Genomic DNA, 12,979 nt, shown 5'->3' with positions numbered 1-12,979 from the left:
AAAATTTGAAGCAGGGGTGGTTTTTACCAGCTAAACACTATCGCAAACAGTTCGTCAAATTAAACCGGTTTCGGCATACATTGCCGGTTATTCTTTGCGATAAATAAAAGCTTTCATAGAAACTACGTAATGTTCGTTCATTGGTGTCGACATCTGTCTGAGTTTGGTGTTAGTAGGCGGCATTCAGATAAATATGAACCTTGAAACCCTAACTTGAACTCGAAAATATGAAATATGTAAGTAGCTTCAAATAACAGAGATGGCGCTGTTAGGTCTGTCGCGTTCTTGCTTGTGTATTCATCTGAGACCGAAGTCCTTGTAAATAATAAATCATTAAAGCTGTATATTATACAAATAAAAAAAAAATCTAATCTACATTAATCTGGAGCCAGAATTTGTTTTTTTTTTAACATTACTATTAACGTTGTATGAACTTTTATGTTGTGTTCATTGTCTTTGTTCGACATTGACATTATACGTAATTATTACATGATGGACAACTTTCTATAATACAAATCCATAATTGGACGATTAAGTAATTTATTAATGCGGTATGCGACATTTTGCATCCCGGATCTAGAACGATATAGGTACTTTCCCGCAAGAACAGGAAAAATAAGATGGCGTCACTTTAAATAACAAAATACGAGAATAATATTAATTCTACCTATGTATTGTAAATGCAATTGTTTGGATATAAGCGAGTGAAGATGATTGTCACGTTTACTCAAAATATACTAGATAGATTTTCGTGAAGTTTATTAAACGTGTAGAATATAACTATAGGGTAATTTTACACCAAAATTACTTTCAAAAATTAAGAAATTCTTCCTTCTTATGGCAAGAACATCCCGTCAGTGTGAAATACGCCTTGGAACATATAACAACAAGCAAAATAGTGATACAATTAGTTAATTCGAGTATTTTTTTTACATTTTAGTCACGTCAAGATTCAGAATTCGCACGCAATTTAAAATTCGTACTTAAAAGGAAGTCCGTTGACCTTCTATCTAATTTAAATTCTAGGCATTATTATAATAGACCATGGAATAAGAAGGTTTAGTACCTACTACCTACTAATTCCATATATTAGACAAAAGTAAAAAAATAAGGGTTTACTTTTTATAATTTTTAAATCCTCACGGCCTGGCTGTTAACCAATTTGGCTAACGAATGTGCGGTTGATTGCGCCAAAGACGGATCTACCTTATTCATAGACGGACTTAGTCGCATTTGCACATATTAAAACTCTTCTAAAACGACGTTAAATTAAAAACAAAAGTGTATTCTAGCATAAAAAGCATGAGAAGTTATGGAGGAGTTGTGTGTTAGGTAATTTTATGTAGGTATGTAAACTCAGTTTTTTTTCTTAAAAGTCTTACTACTTGTGTAAATTATGATTTACATCTATATACATTAAAATAGACTTTTACGGAAATTACTTATGTGGTTAATAAATTTTACTTTAATGTACCTATAAGTTTGAACTGACATTTAAATTACATTTAAAAAATCGACAATAAGTACTGTGAATATTGTTTATATGCTAGAACTCGATAGAAAAAAAAAACGGAGATTTCTAGATACAATTATCTAGAAATAAAACAATCATAAAATCGGCGAATCAACATTGCTGATTCATACGTAATATGCAAGAATTGAAACATAATATATACATATATCCACGTCAAGGTCATTACGTACCTCTAACGTATACACATACATACTTCCAATAACTAATATAATAACTGCGAAAGTCTGTCTGTCACGTTTTCATGGCTAAACTGATGGGTCGTTTTTGATGAATTTGATCAAAAATGTGCTGCAGATGGTCTGTCCGTATATACACCGGTGAATCAAACTGTCAACAAGTGTGCAGTTTGTTACACCGGTGTCTTTTACCGGTGTACTATTTCAAGTCGTCTAAAGGTATCTGACGTGACTTACGAACGATTACCGACGGCCATCTAGCGGCAAGTCGCATACACACTACTTAGAGTCCTAAATATTCAACCAGGGTGCAGGTTTCCTCATGATGTTTCCCTTTACTGCAAGCAAGTGGTATCAACGCAACAATATATGATGACAGTAATATGAAATTGTGGCACGGGTAGGATTTGAACAAAATAATGAAATTGTGTTAATATTGAAAATCGTAGCCAACACCACGGAATATTGCAATGTTTTAGAATTATGCACTATGCATGATTAAATCCAGTTTATGAGATGAATATGTAGGTATGTTAATATAATATTACATTTGCATGGGAATAAATTAATATCTTTGCTCTGTCTGAATTAGAATAACATCATCAAATTTATTATGGCGGTCGCAAAAGGCGACTATGGGACACAATGTAAAATGGGCACAAGTATAATTCATATACCAATATATTTAATAGCCGCTAGTCTATACTATTAAAAGAGGTAAGCGTTTGTAAGATTTATGTTTGAGGCGGGTTAAATCCGAAACTACCGAACCGATTTCAAAAATTCTAAAGGAAAGGTACATTATCCAAGATTGCTATAGGCTATATTTTATCTCAAATATGTATTATAATAAAGAAACTAACATACAAACATGAACCCTGAAAAACTCACTCCAATTTTGGCCAATAAAGTCTTATAGGGAACAAATAAAGAAGGATTCAAATTGATGTCGTACAGGGAGATCAGAACGACGACTGAGGATGGAGAGAATTGACAAGAACTCCTCCAACGACGTTCTTAAATGTTGAAAAAAAAATCCGGGGAGTCGTGTATGAATAATAATAATAAACATATTAGGACAAATCACACAGATCGAGCTAGCCTCAAAGTAAGTTCGAGACTTGTGTTATGGGATACTAACTCAACGATGCTATATTTTATGATGAATACATCTATAGATAAACATCCAAGACCCGGGCCAATCAGAAAAATATCATTTTCACGTGTATGAAATGTCAAAGTCACTAAAAAAATGTAATCCAGTTCAAAGATTGCCACGTAATCTTTACACTAACGGTCAATTGTGTAATGTTAGTAAATGTGCTAATACTGACAACACACATAATAATAACAACTGCATTGTCATGCTCTGTTTCGAGTACATTTGGGCCGAAAAATGTTATCATAAAATGAAGAAATTTTTAAATCAGTTAAATACCTTTTAAATCGATACAAAATGAATCGGCAACCAACAGTGTTTAAATTAAATAGTGGCCATTTTAAAAATGGTGAGTATTAAAAGTAGTACAACTTTCTTTATTCGGTTCCGAGGTTACCTATATCAAGAAAATACATAAAATTATCGATTTAATTACATAAACAGTGTAACTCGACAAATGTAATTTTTCTACTAAGTGTTTTACGGCGATATGAAAATAATAAATGACGTTTATTTTATGTTAATTGAGCCACTTTTGTATGCGAATGTACACGATCTAAAAATGTCGGTCAGCATCTTCCGAGTATTGGGGCTCAGATTTCAAAACCAAAATAAATAATTTCAAAATTCAATATAAACTTAAAACTGATATGTAGAAAATGTTACAATGCCAAACGCAATGGTTTCTAAGATTTTTTACGCCACGTATGTCGTCAAATAGATTTGGACTTAAAATGAATTAAATTTCCGCCATGATAGTCCATCTTCTATTATAGAGATTTCTATGAAATCGGTCACAAAAGTAATTCCAGTTCTTAAATAAATCCTGAAGCATCTCTCCATCGCCATGTCTCCATACAAACTTAAAATAACTTAATAGCATAAGCATAACCTCTTTTTATTGTGTGGGTTAAAAACAAAAATGGCCGCTCAGTATAAACCACAAACCGCCAGCCCTGTAGGGAAATAAGAACATGTTTTGAAAATGAAATGTTGGATTCTTACATCGGAATTTTTAAAATATGACAAATAAAAAAAAAGAAATATTTATTATGTTTTTACCCGAGCGAAGCCGGGACGAGCCGCTAGTAACACTTAAATATATTTTCTAAGTATTCTGTAAAAAAACAATAATCATTTCTTGTTCATGTGCCCATGAAATCATCAGAATATTTTATTTCCGGATTTTTATATTCTCGGCCTTCTTGCTCATCCCTTTGACGTCACCATGCAAGGATTTCCTACGCCATTCAGAAACATTATTTATAGAAATATGTTTCCCTATTGACGTTTAAACGATATTTCAACTAAGAGAATATTTATTTTCCTGATCATACGTGGCCGGATCAGTCCCATTAGAATCTCCGGCATCAAAATCTTTGGCATCTGTATAAAATAATTTTAACTATTTATCATTATTATTCTGTGAATGTGTTTTATTTCCTAAATCTTTCGACATTGTGCGGGTAAGCTTTTGTGGTAGAAAATGTGATGGTCGACCATTGTGAGAGTGTCTTAACCGCCACTATCAAAGGCAGAGCGCGCTAACCACTTCGCTTCGTCATTATTATTCACACCTTTTCATGTTTACATATATTTATGTCTTGTATATGTATATCATATATGTCTTGGAATATGACGTAAACTAAATTTAATTATAAATAAATAAATAATAAATAAATATATTAGGACAAATCACACAGATTGAGCTAGCCCCAAAGTAAGTTCGAGACTTGTGTTATGGGATACTAACTCAATGATACTATATTTTATAACAAATACATGTATAGATAAACATCCAAGACCCGGGCCAATAAGAAAAAGATCATTTTCCATCATGACCCGAACGGGGATCGAACCCGGGACCTCTCGGTTCAGTGGCAAGAACCTTACCACAGCGCCACCGAGGTCGTCAAATTGAGACAAAACATAATAACGTGTTCAATGAAATAACATATTTTCACGCAACTAAAACAGAAATAGTAGCTCCGTATTATTTACAGTTACATTAGCAGGTAAACGCGAATGAGTCACTAATAAAGGTTGTGTCATGGTAAACTCCCATGTCACCGCTAAACGGTTAAGCAATTATTAATTGACTAACCTAGTGGTAATCTATCTCCTTGCTCAAAGGTTTGATTTATCATCATCATCAACATCCTCGAGTCACAAGTCCCCTGCTGTCCAAAGACAAAAGGTTTGATCGATGAAGTCTAGGTCTCTCCCAATTATTTTGTATTCGTGATCAGAAATACTTGTCTGTGGTTCTGGGTGTGTTCTACCTGTTTCTGTGTTTGTGTCCATCGTACCAGCGATATAAGCTTAGCGCTTATTGTGAGTCGTCTATTTATATATTCATTTCTGGATTCGCCTCGATTTAGTCCGTCTACAAAACGGTCGTTATGACTTGATTCTCTTAGCCAATACATGCTGAATGTCATTAACGATTCATGTCCAAAGTCTAAGTACCAAACAAATTTATTATACAATACAAATATATCAACATAAGTCTAAGTGTATGAAGTAGAATTGCACATGTAGCAGTTGAGTAATACGCTTGTCAAGCTGCAAATGACACTTTATTATCATCAGTCACATCACGATGTCCTAGGCATTTTATTTAACATTTCTGATACAATCGACTCACCAAGAAGTAGACAACCAAGCTCACTCTCTTCTATATCTCACTCTGTTGTCTGGGCGTGTTCCCGGTTCCTTCTTCGTTGAGCTTCGGAGTCCAGGGAGCATTCATCTATACTATTGCCTATTTCGGATTCTTCCTTATTGATCACTTTCTAACTTGGTTTTAAGTCTCCCAAGCGGCTTAATGAAGAGGAAGCTTCCACCAATGGGACCCATAATATCAATATATAAAAATTAGTAACAATTTATTTTTTGCCATATCTTGTTAAATCCTATTATCTGACCATATTGTCCTAGGTCTTCCTTTTTTCAGGTATCTGTCGACGTCGCCCGTCGGCTGGAATCATGTGTTCATATTATGTGTTCAGTCCGTCAGTCGGGATGCATGGGGCATATAAATAAATAATAAATACGTAGCAAGAAAATATCAAATACAGAACTGCGTGGAAAACAATGGGAAATAAAGAACGCGGATCCAGGCAGATGGACGACGTGGACAGACAGACAAAGTGTCAGTAGTTATTTATAAATATATTGAATTTCATAATGTTTAAATGTGTTTTAAAACAAGTTTTTGCCGAGTACTGAGATCCATACAAGGACAAAGTAAATGAGCCGAACTAGTCTGCATTTCCGACACAAATATTTCTCCTAAGGGCAACCACTTTTAAGTCATGGAAAAACACAAAGAATGACGTCATTAAACCACATTATGTATGAATCCAAAGCAATTTTCGCAATGAGCTTCTCCATGCTTTGGAATCTTTTGAAGGCTCAAAGCATACTCCAAGCCTCTAATCATCAATCAATCGACATTGGGCCCTCGTCGATGGTCCACCCTCTTTATTAGAAAGAAAAAATGGATATTGTCTTTCTCTCCCATTCATGCGTATTGTATTCGGTTATGACACTCCAAAGGTCGGGACGGCTCCACAGGATCCGCGTAAAAATGAACTTTAAAATTTTGGAGGCTGTAAGTTTACGACCAGTCGCCTGTTTGAAGTTAGCTTTCTATGGAAATGCTGTTAATGCCACAGCGGAACCACAGGCCACAATTTTTGTGGCCTCTGCAAGTGTATTATTATTTATTACTCAGGTGTTACGTATGTAAGTTGCATGTTCTTGAACATTGATCTTCAGTCATTGACGAGATTTAGCAAACGGTGTTTAGATTAAAAGTTAGCCAAAAACTTCGCGATCCCCTGTGAAGCTATTTCCAATCCACTACAGGCCGCTGGATCAAGGAAGCATTTATAAACATAAAATAAAAAAATACACACGTTAATGAATAGTACACTCTATGCCAATTATACTCTAGCTTGAAAGTAATAAGTTTAAAAAAAAACTGTTATAAAAACCAATCCAGTGATTAAAAAAAATACTTCCGTAAAAATACTGGCCACTACGTAATACGACCTTGCGCATCCAAAAACGATTAAATTGCCATAAAAACATAGTCTGGCCGAAACAAGTTGATGATCTTGAGTTATGGGTTCGATACGTGGTTGCGACATCGCAACTAGGTCACCTTACTCCGTATGTGGTGAATTATGTGAAATTGACCATGACTTGAAAAAATTGCAAGACATATTTTGGATACCTATATCATTTACTATTGCAAATTTTCATATATTTCATAGTCAAATCGATACTTTTTTCTAAAGTCAAAAATATATTTTTTATGGAGCTTGTACGACAATAATAAATAATCTTGAGGTCATGGATTGAGTCGAAAAGCATTCCCAATATACTATATGATGAGACCGAAAAAAATGTAAATCTAGTAACGAATAAAACTGATCAAATGAACTGAATTTTAATTATTGTATTCGGTTATTTAAATATTTATATGCATTTTATCTGTCAGTCAGGGTGACTGGGTAGTAGTCAATTCTTGGTTTACGCATTATTTCTTTTATCTATGGTTTTACGAGTTATAATTACCTCGCTTAATACAAACTTCTGGGGCAGATCTTTCTTGAATTGACCGTACGATAAATTTGTTTATGGTTTCAGTTTTATGTAATATAAACTATCACTATAACACATATATATACGTAACACAGTCGCTTCCCACTGTCTGCATGTCTGTCCCTATGTATGTTTCGATCTTTAATATCACGCAACTGATTTTGATGCGGTTTTTTTTAAATAGATGTGTAATTCCAGAGGAAGTTTTACCCGAGCGAAGTCGGGCGGGCCGCTAGTTAAGTATAATATTCGATTTAATTTATTGGTCACGGCTCACCAGTTGTATGAAGTTAACACCCTTGGCATACAAGATACATGATGGATGCACTTCATGCAAATAATTGCATACAAAGTTTTCATAGTATAATTTGTGACCGCCACGGCCACCACATATGCTGTAAATATTTTAGTGTTTATTGCTCCAAATAAACGATTTTTTAAAATTCTTATTTACTTTTTATGATTTTCGTCCATCGGACCCATGATACAGTATTTAGTGTGGGCCGTTGAGTGTTATCTATTTATTTATCTACTACTCAGAAAATAAACCCATAACATCACTTTTTTCTCTATTCATAATCATTAGGTGTCGACTATATTGTTAGGTGTTTATTCCCACACACAATAAAATTACAAAGATGTTTTTATATCGCATCATTAGTATGGGTAACCTCATGTCAAGGTCTAATGAATTGTCTATTCTTCTTCACAGTCGTATTCCTCATGGCTGAGGGTCGTGGTTGTTACGTGGAATGAAAGACACACAACAACTTTCTTGGCATTATTAATGGAGTGGTTTGCCATTGCCTTCTCCATTTCACACACAAGTTAATAAGAATCAACCAGTGTGCAGGTTTCCTCACGATGTTTTCCTTCACCAGAAGCAAGTGGTGGACGATGAAAACTACTATACATGAGTCAGATTGAGATACAAACTCATGTGGCACGAGTAGGATTCGAACCTGGGACCCTGGGATTCACAGGCGGGCGTCTTAACCATTACACCACCACCGCTTCTTGTTTTTGTCTATTACTGCCGTGAAAATATCTTCTCTATTTGGTTCCTCCTACTGCCAACTGCTGAAGTCAGTAAAAAAATTCTCTCCCCGCGTCGGTATTTCCCGAATTTAGGGATTTTCAAAGCAAAAGTGAATTTTGAGTATTCGTGTTCCCTAGACGTCATATATTTGCTTTCCATCTAGATAGATCAAAGTCTCAAGTCAAAGGCACACAATTTTTTTATAATAAAAAAAAAAACTTTTATAAGGTTTAACACCGGAAATTTTCCGGTGTTTTACCAATCGGAATTACCCATTTCAGTCTTCAAGAATAGATTCAGAATATTTACATTAAATTTTGGTGATACAAATATATTAAATAAGTAGACAGTGATTAAGATTTTCCAAAAATATATAAAGTAAATCTACGAAATCATTATGGATCCATAATTCTGTTTATGGAACACACACTAGAAGTCGTAAAAAGTAATGTCAGATGCCTTCAGGTGACTTGAATAAAATCTAACACCAGTATTAGCAATGAATACACTCTAAAAGAAAGAATAATTAATCTATGGTACCAATACTTGTGAAACTATAAAGTTGTTAGATTTTGACCAAAATATAATTATAAAACATAAAAATGTGAATAAATAAAAAACCCTTCATCATAATTTAAAACATACAAATTTTTGTTAGATGTAATTTTTTTTAACAAACAAGAAAATGCTTCCAACTGTGTACAAGTTTACACCCGTGTGTTTTTTTTATTTTATAATTATATCATAATTATAATATAAAAATAATCCTATATATAGACAGATGTATGTACATCCTTTTTAAGGAAGTTTTCGTTACATTATAGGAGTCGACTGTCGACTAATTTTTAGAAGTTTTTGTATTAACTTGAAACTTATAATAGAGCATCTATTCAAAGTATTCGTCTTACTATTTCGTATGTATATTGCTATTTTATTTCACGATATATCATATACGATCTATCATGTAAATATTACACATGATATACTATTATAACATTGATAATTGAGCAAGCAAACAGGCACGACTCGCCTGGGAAATGGTCACCGCTGCTAATAAACGCCTGCAATATCAGAGGTGAATCCGCTGAATTAATCTTTCTACACCCTTTTTGAAGAAATCTATGTTGAAATAATGAAAAAAAAAAAACCTACTTATAATTTTGTGACAAGGATTGATGTTTAATTTATTTCCATTACCGTTAGTAGAATCCTATTATGTCTGTCAATATATATTTTAACGTAAAACTTAGTAAGACTTACTAAGATATTAATATATAACAGGTTTGCAATGCGCACGCGCACGTCACACCTACGTCAATCTACCAGTTGCTTGTCCGACAAAACATACAGCTAAGTAATATAGCTAAGTATATATCAGTGTAAGAAATACTCAAAAGTTTTTGTGATTTTTTTTATGGTGTCAAAAGACCGGTTATTGCTGTCCCAGTTGCACCTCGACTCGTTTGTCCACTATTTAATTTAATTTATTACTATTTAGGATTTAGGAAGAGTTTATTATTAGGCAAACCACTCTATTAAAAGTGCCAAGAAAGTTGTTGTGAGTGTTTCATTCCACGTAATAACCACGACCCTCAGACATGAGGAAATACGGCTAAACCGCTGAACTTATTATGATGAAAATCTAAGAGATATAGTTAGGCTAATATGGTTTTCAAAAATCGACCCTTAAGTGGTCTAATGAGGGGTGAAATTTTGTATGAAAAATAAACACGATTTTTGCCGTAAGCGGAGCCGATAGCAACAGTAAATTAATATACATATGTTAAATAAACTCAGATCAATATAGCGCTTTTCTAAGAAAACAAATAACGTGACTTATTCCCGTGGTAATACATAATACCATTATATACTGTCTAGTAACTAGCACACGTGTTTAATCTTAGCTCCCAAGTTGAAGGGTGAATATTGAGACGTAAAATTTGTTACTGATTCCATTTTTGACGTGATGTTAATATATTAATCATTTTCATATTTTGAATCACTTTCGCATAAGATTCCAAATTCACTATTAAGAAATTTCAACCCCCGCTCAGATCGTTAAAGTCAGTTTAAGTAAAGGGAAAATGGAGGATAGTTAGTGGTTCTATTTTAAGGTAAATATTTTAAAGTAAATAACATTTAAAATATAATACTAATAAAAATATATAAAATACTAATAAAGGGTTTGGCTTTGTTTGACTGCATGCCGTTAAATTTTTATGTTTTACTAGCTTTTGTCCGCAGTTTCGCCTGTTAATTTTCCGGAATGAAAGGTATCCTATGTCCTTTTCCATACTTCAAACTACATGTATGCAAAATTTCAAGAAAATTGGTTAAGTAGATAGAGCGTGAAGAGGTAACAAACTTACTTAGTTCACATTTATAATATTAGTTAGGATTAATGATTTTTTTCAGAATAAAATTGTAACTTTATGACCTGTCTATGCATTTTTTTATGTTAAAGTGACTATATGTATATGTACATAATTTTTAATATCAAAAATAGATTATCCAAATTCAAGTGACGTGGCATTGATTCTGCTAACAAACTAAACAAGTAGGCACCTATATAAAATGTGAAATAACAAGGATTTCTATTATTTCAACGCGGTATAATCAATTGATCAAATAGTCGGCTGTCCCAACCATTTAATTTAATTATCGTTGTTCTATGACGGGTGAGTTGTACAGTCAAATTTGACGTTGATTTTAACTGGCGGCGCACCGCTGTCGTTTAGACAAAACGACCTACCTAATTTGAGTTTTTCTGCGCTCGTTAAAATTATCATCAGAATTGACGGTGCGACCGACACTAAATATTTTATTTTCGAATTAAATTTTTATTTCCCAATAGTTGTGTTACTGATGCGTTGAGTCACAAACAAAACATATGTAAATGGAATTTGATATTTTTGTGCGTAAGATTAATTTTGCGCGAATCCACTTGCACGAAAAGCAATATGCCCGAAAATACACTTGCGCGAATTAAATAGTTACTTAGTAGGTGCGTTTTGTTTGTTTGTAAACTCTTTATTGCACGATGAAAACACAAACAGAGGAAGCAGTAAAATAAAGAAAGAGACGCTATTAAATGCGGGTTTTTTGTAGTCACCGCAAGATTCATACTTCCAAATTACTACGTGGAAGTATGGCTATATGTTTGTCCTTCTTTCACCTCTAAACCGAAGCGAAGGACAGTTGCTGTACTCGGTTTTGTCTTTTTTCGCTTATTTGGGGGCTTACCATCATCTCTTAACGCGATCCACTTTACGACCTATACTGATCTGCATCGCAAATCCGTACCATCGACTTATTTTTTTGTATGAATGCGATTCATTTTAGGTTCCTAAATTGAACTGAGTTGCATTGGAATCGTTCTGTAAAAGTTGATGGTAGGCCTGCAGTTTACTTCTTGGGCTAAGTTCGCCGTGGCCTGTGTTATTCTTAAATTTCTGTACTTATTTTCATATTTTATTATCTATACATATAATAAAATATTAAGTAGGCTGTGTTTATACATAGAAGGTATGAAGGTAAGAAAGGTATGAAGGTATTTTTGGGACTAACAGAAGTCAAAGCATTTTTTTTTTAGAATTTATATCTTTCTGTCTCTTTGTTTGTATGTTTGTTCGCGCATCACGTAAAAACTATACTGGGTGGGTTTTGATGCGGTTTTCATAGTTATATATAGCGGTCGGTGTTACTTTTTAAATAACTTAACTTACTTAACTTAAAATCTGGTGTAGTGATAAGTTGCATATATCCCGAGATATAGACAATATTGAGAATACAAAATAAACTCGAGTGAAGCCGCGGGTAAAAGCTAGTGTGCAATAAAGATATTCCAAACAAACAAACCCTGGGTTCTATAATCTATAGTTTGTAGATTTATTAGTAAACAAGGCAAATGTAATTTGTGTGTTAGTTATGTCTGTCAGTGGCATAATTGCTCCAAAACGGAACCAGTATTTGTCATGTTGAAAGGTGATGAAGATTAAATGTCAGTGTATTAATTAATTTTAAGATCCGTTCAAACCGAAAGCTCATACAGCACGTATAAATTAATTAATAAATAAATAAAACTGCAAGTTGTGTGTGTGTGTATGCACGTCTCTTGTTTTGCATACGCATTCCATGTACACAGGTCTTTTTATCGTCTATTTTGAACAAAGTTGTACTAACTAAACTTCAAATTTTCATTAGAATTTTCCGGTACTAAACGCCAACCCAAGGTTTTGTGTTTATCATAATAAATTGTAAATTGCGTTTTGTTCTCAGTTTATGCCTAAGGTTACAGTGACCCCATTCATCGCAACTAAGTTTTCTCTAGGTAGTGTACTAGCTGTTGCCTGTAGCTTTGCCCGCGGTAAAAAGTAGCTTATGGTCACTCTCCAGCTCTCTGAGGTGGAGATTGGGTATCTCACCTCAATTCGAAAGAAGGACGTGCATTCAAAAAC

General features: G+C 33.8%; 1 protein-coding gene across 4 annotated transcripts in view; it reads left to right on the top strand.

The window, feature by feature from the left end:
• Nucleotides 1-12,979, top strand: part of osy (oskyddad) — a 57,426-nt gene that overhangs the window by 8,109 nt on the left and 36,338 nt on the right. The window contains exon 1 of one of the 4 annotated variants that reach the window (XM_053763447.1): nt 6,002-6,023. The exons of the other annotated variants lie outside the window; for them this stretch is intronic. The gene's annotated coding sequence lies outside the window, so the exon portion shown is untranslated. Of the gene's footprint in view, nt 1-6,001; nt 6,024-12,979 lie in introns of those variants that run through there. 4 annotated transcript variants of the gene reach the window in all.

This window comes from Plodia interpunctella, chromosome 24 (genome assembly GCF_027563975.2).
Source record: "Plodia interpunctella isolate USDA-ARS_2022_Savannah chromosome 24, ilPloInte3.2, whole genome shotgun sequence".
In the NCBI taxonomy this organism is placed as follows: Eukaryota; Metazoa; Arthropoda; class Insecta; order Lepidoptera; family Pyralidae; genus Plodia; species Plodia interpunctella.
This window is presented reverse-complemented; position numbering and strand designations above follow the sequence as displayed.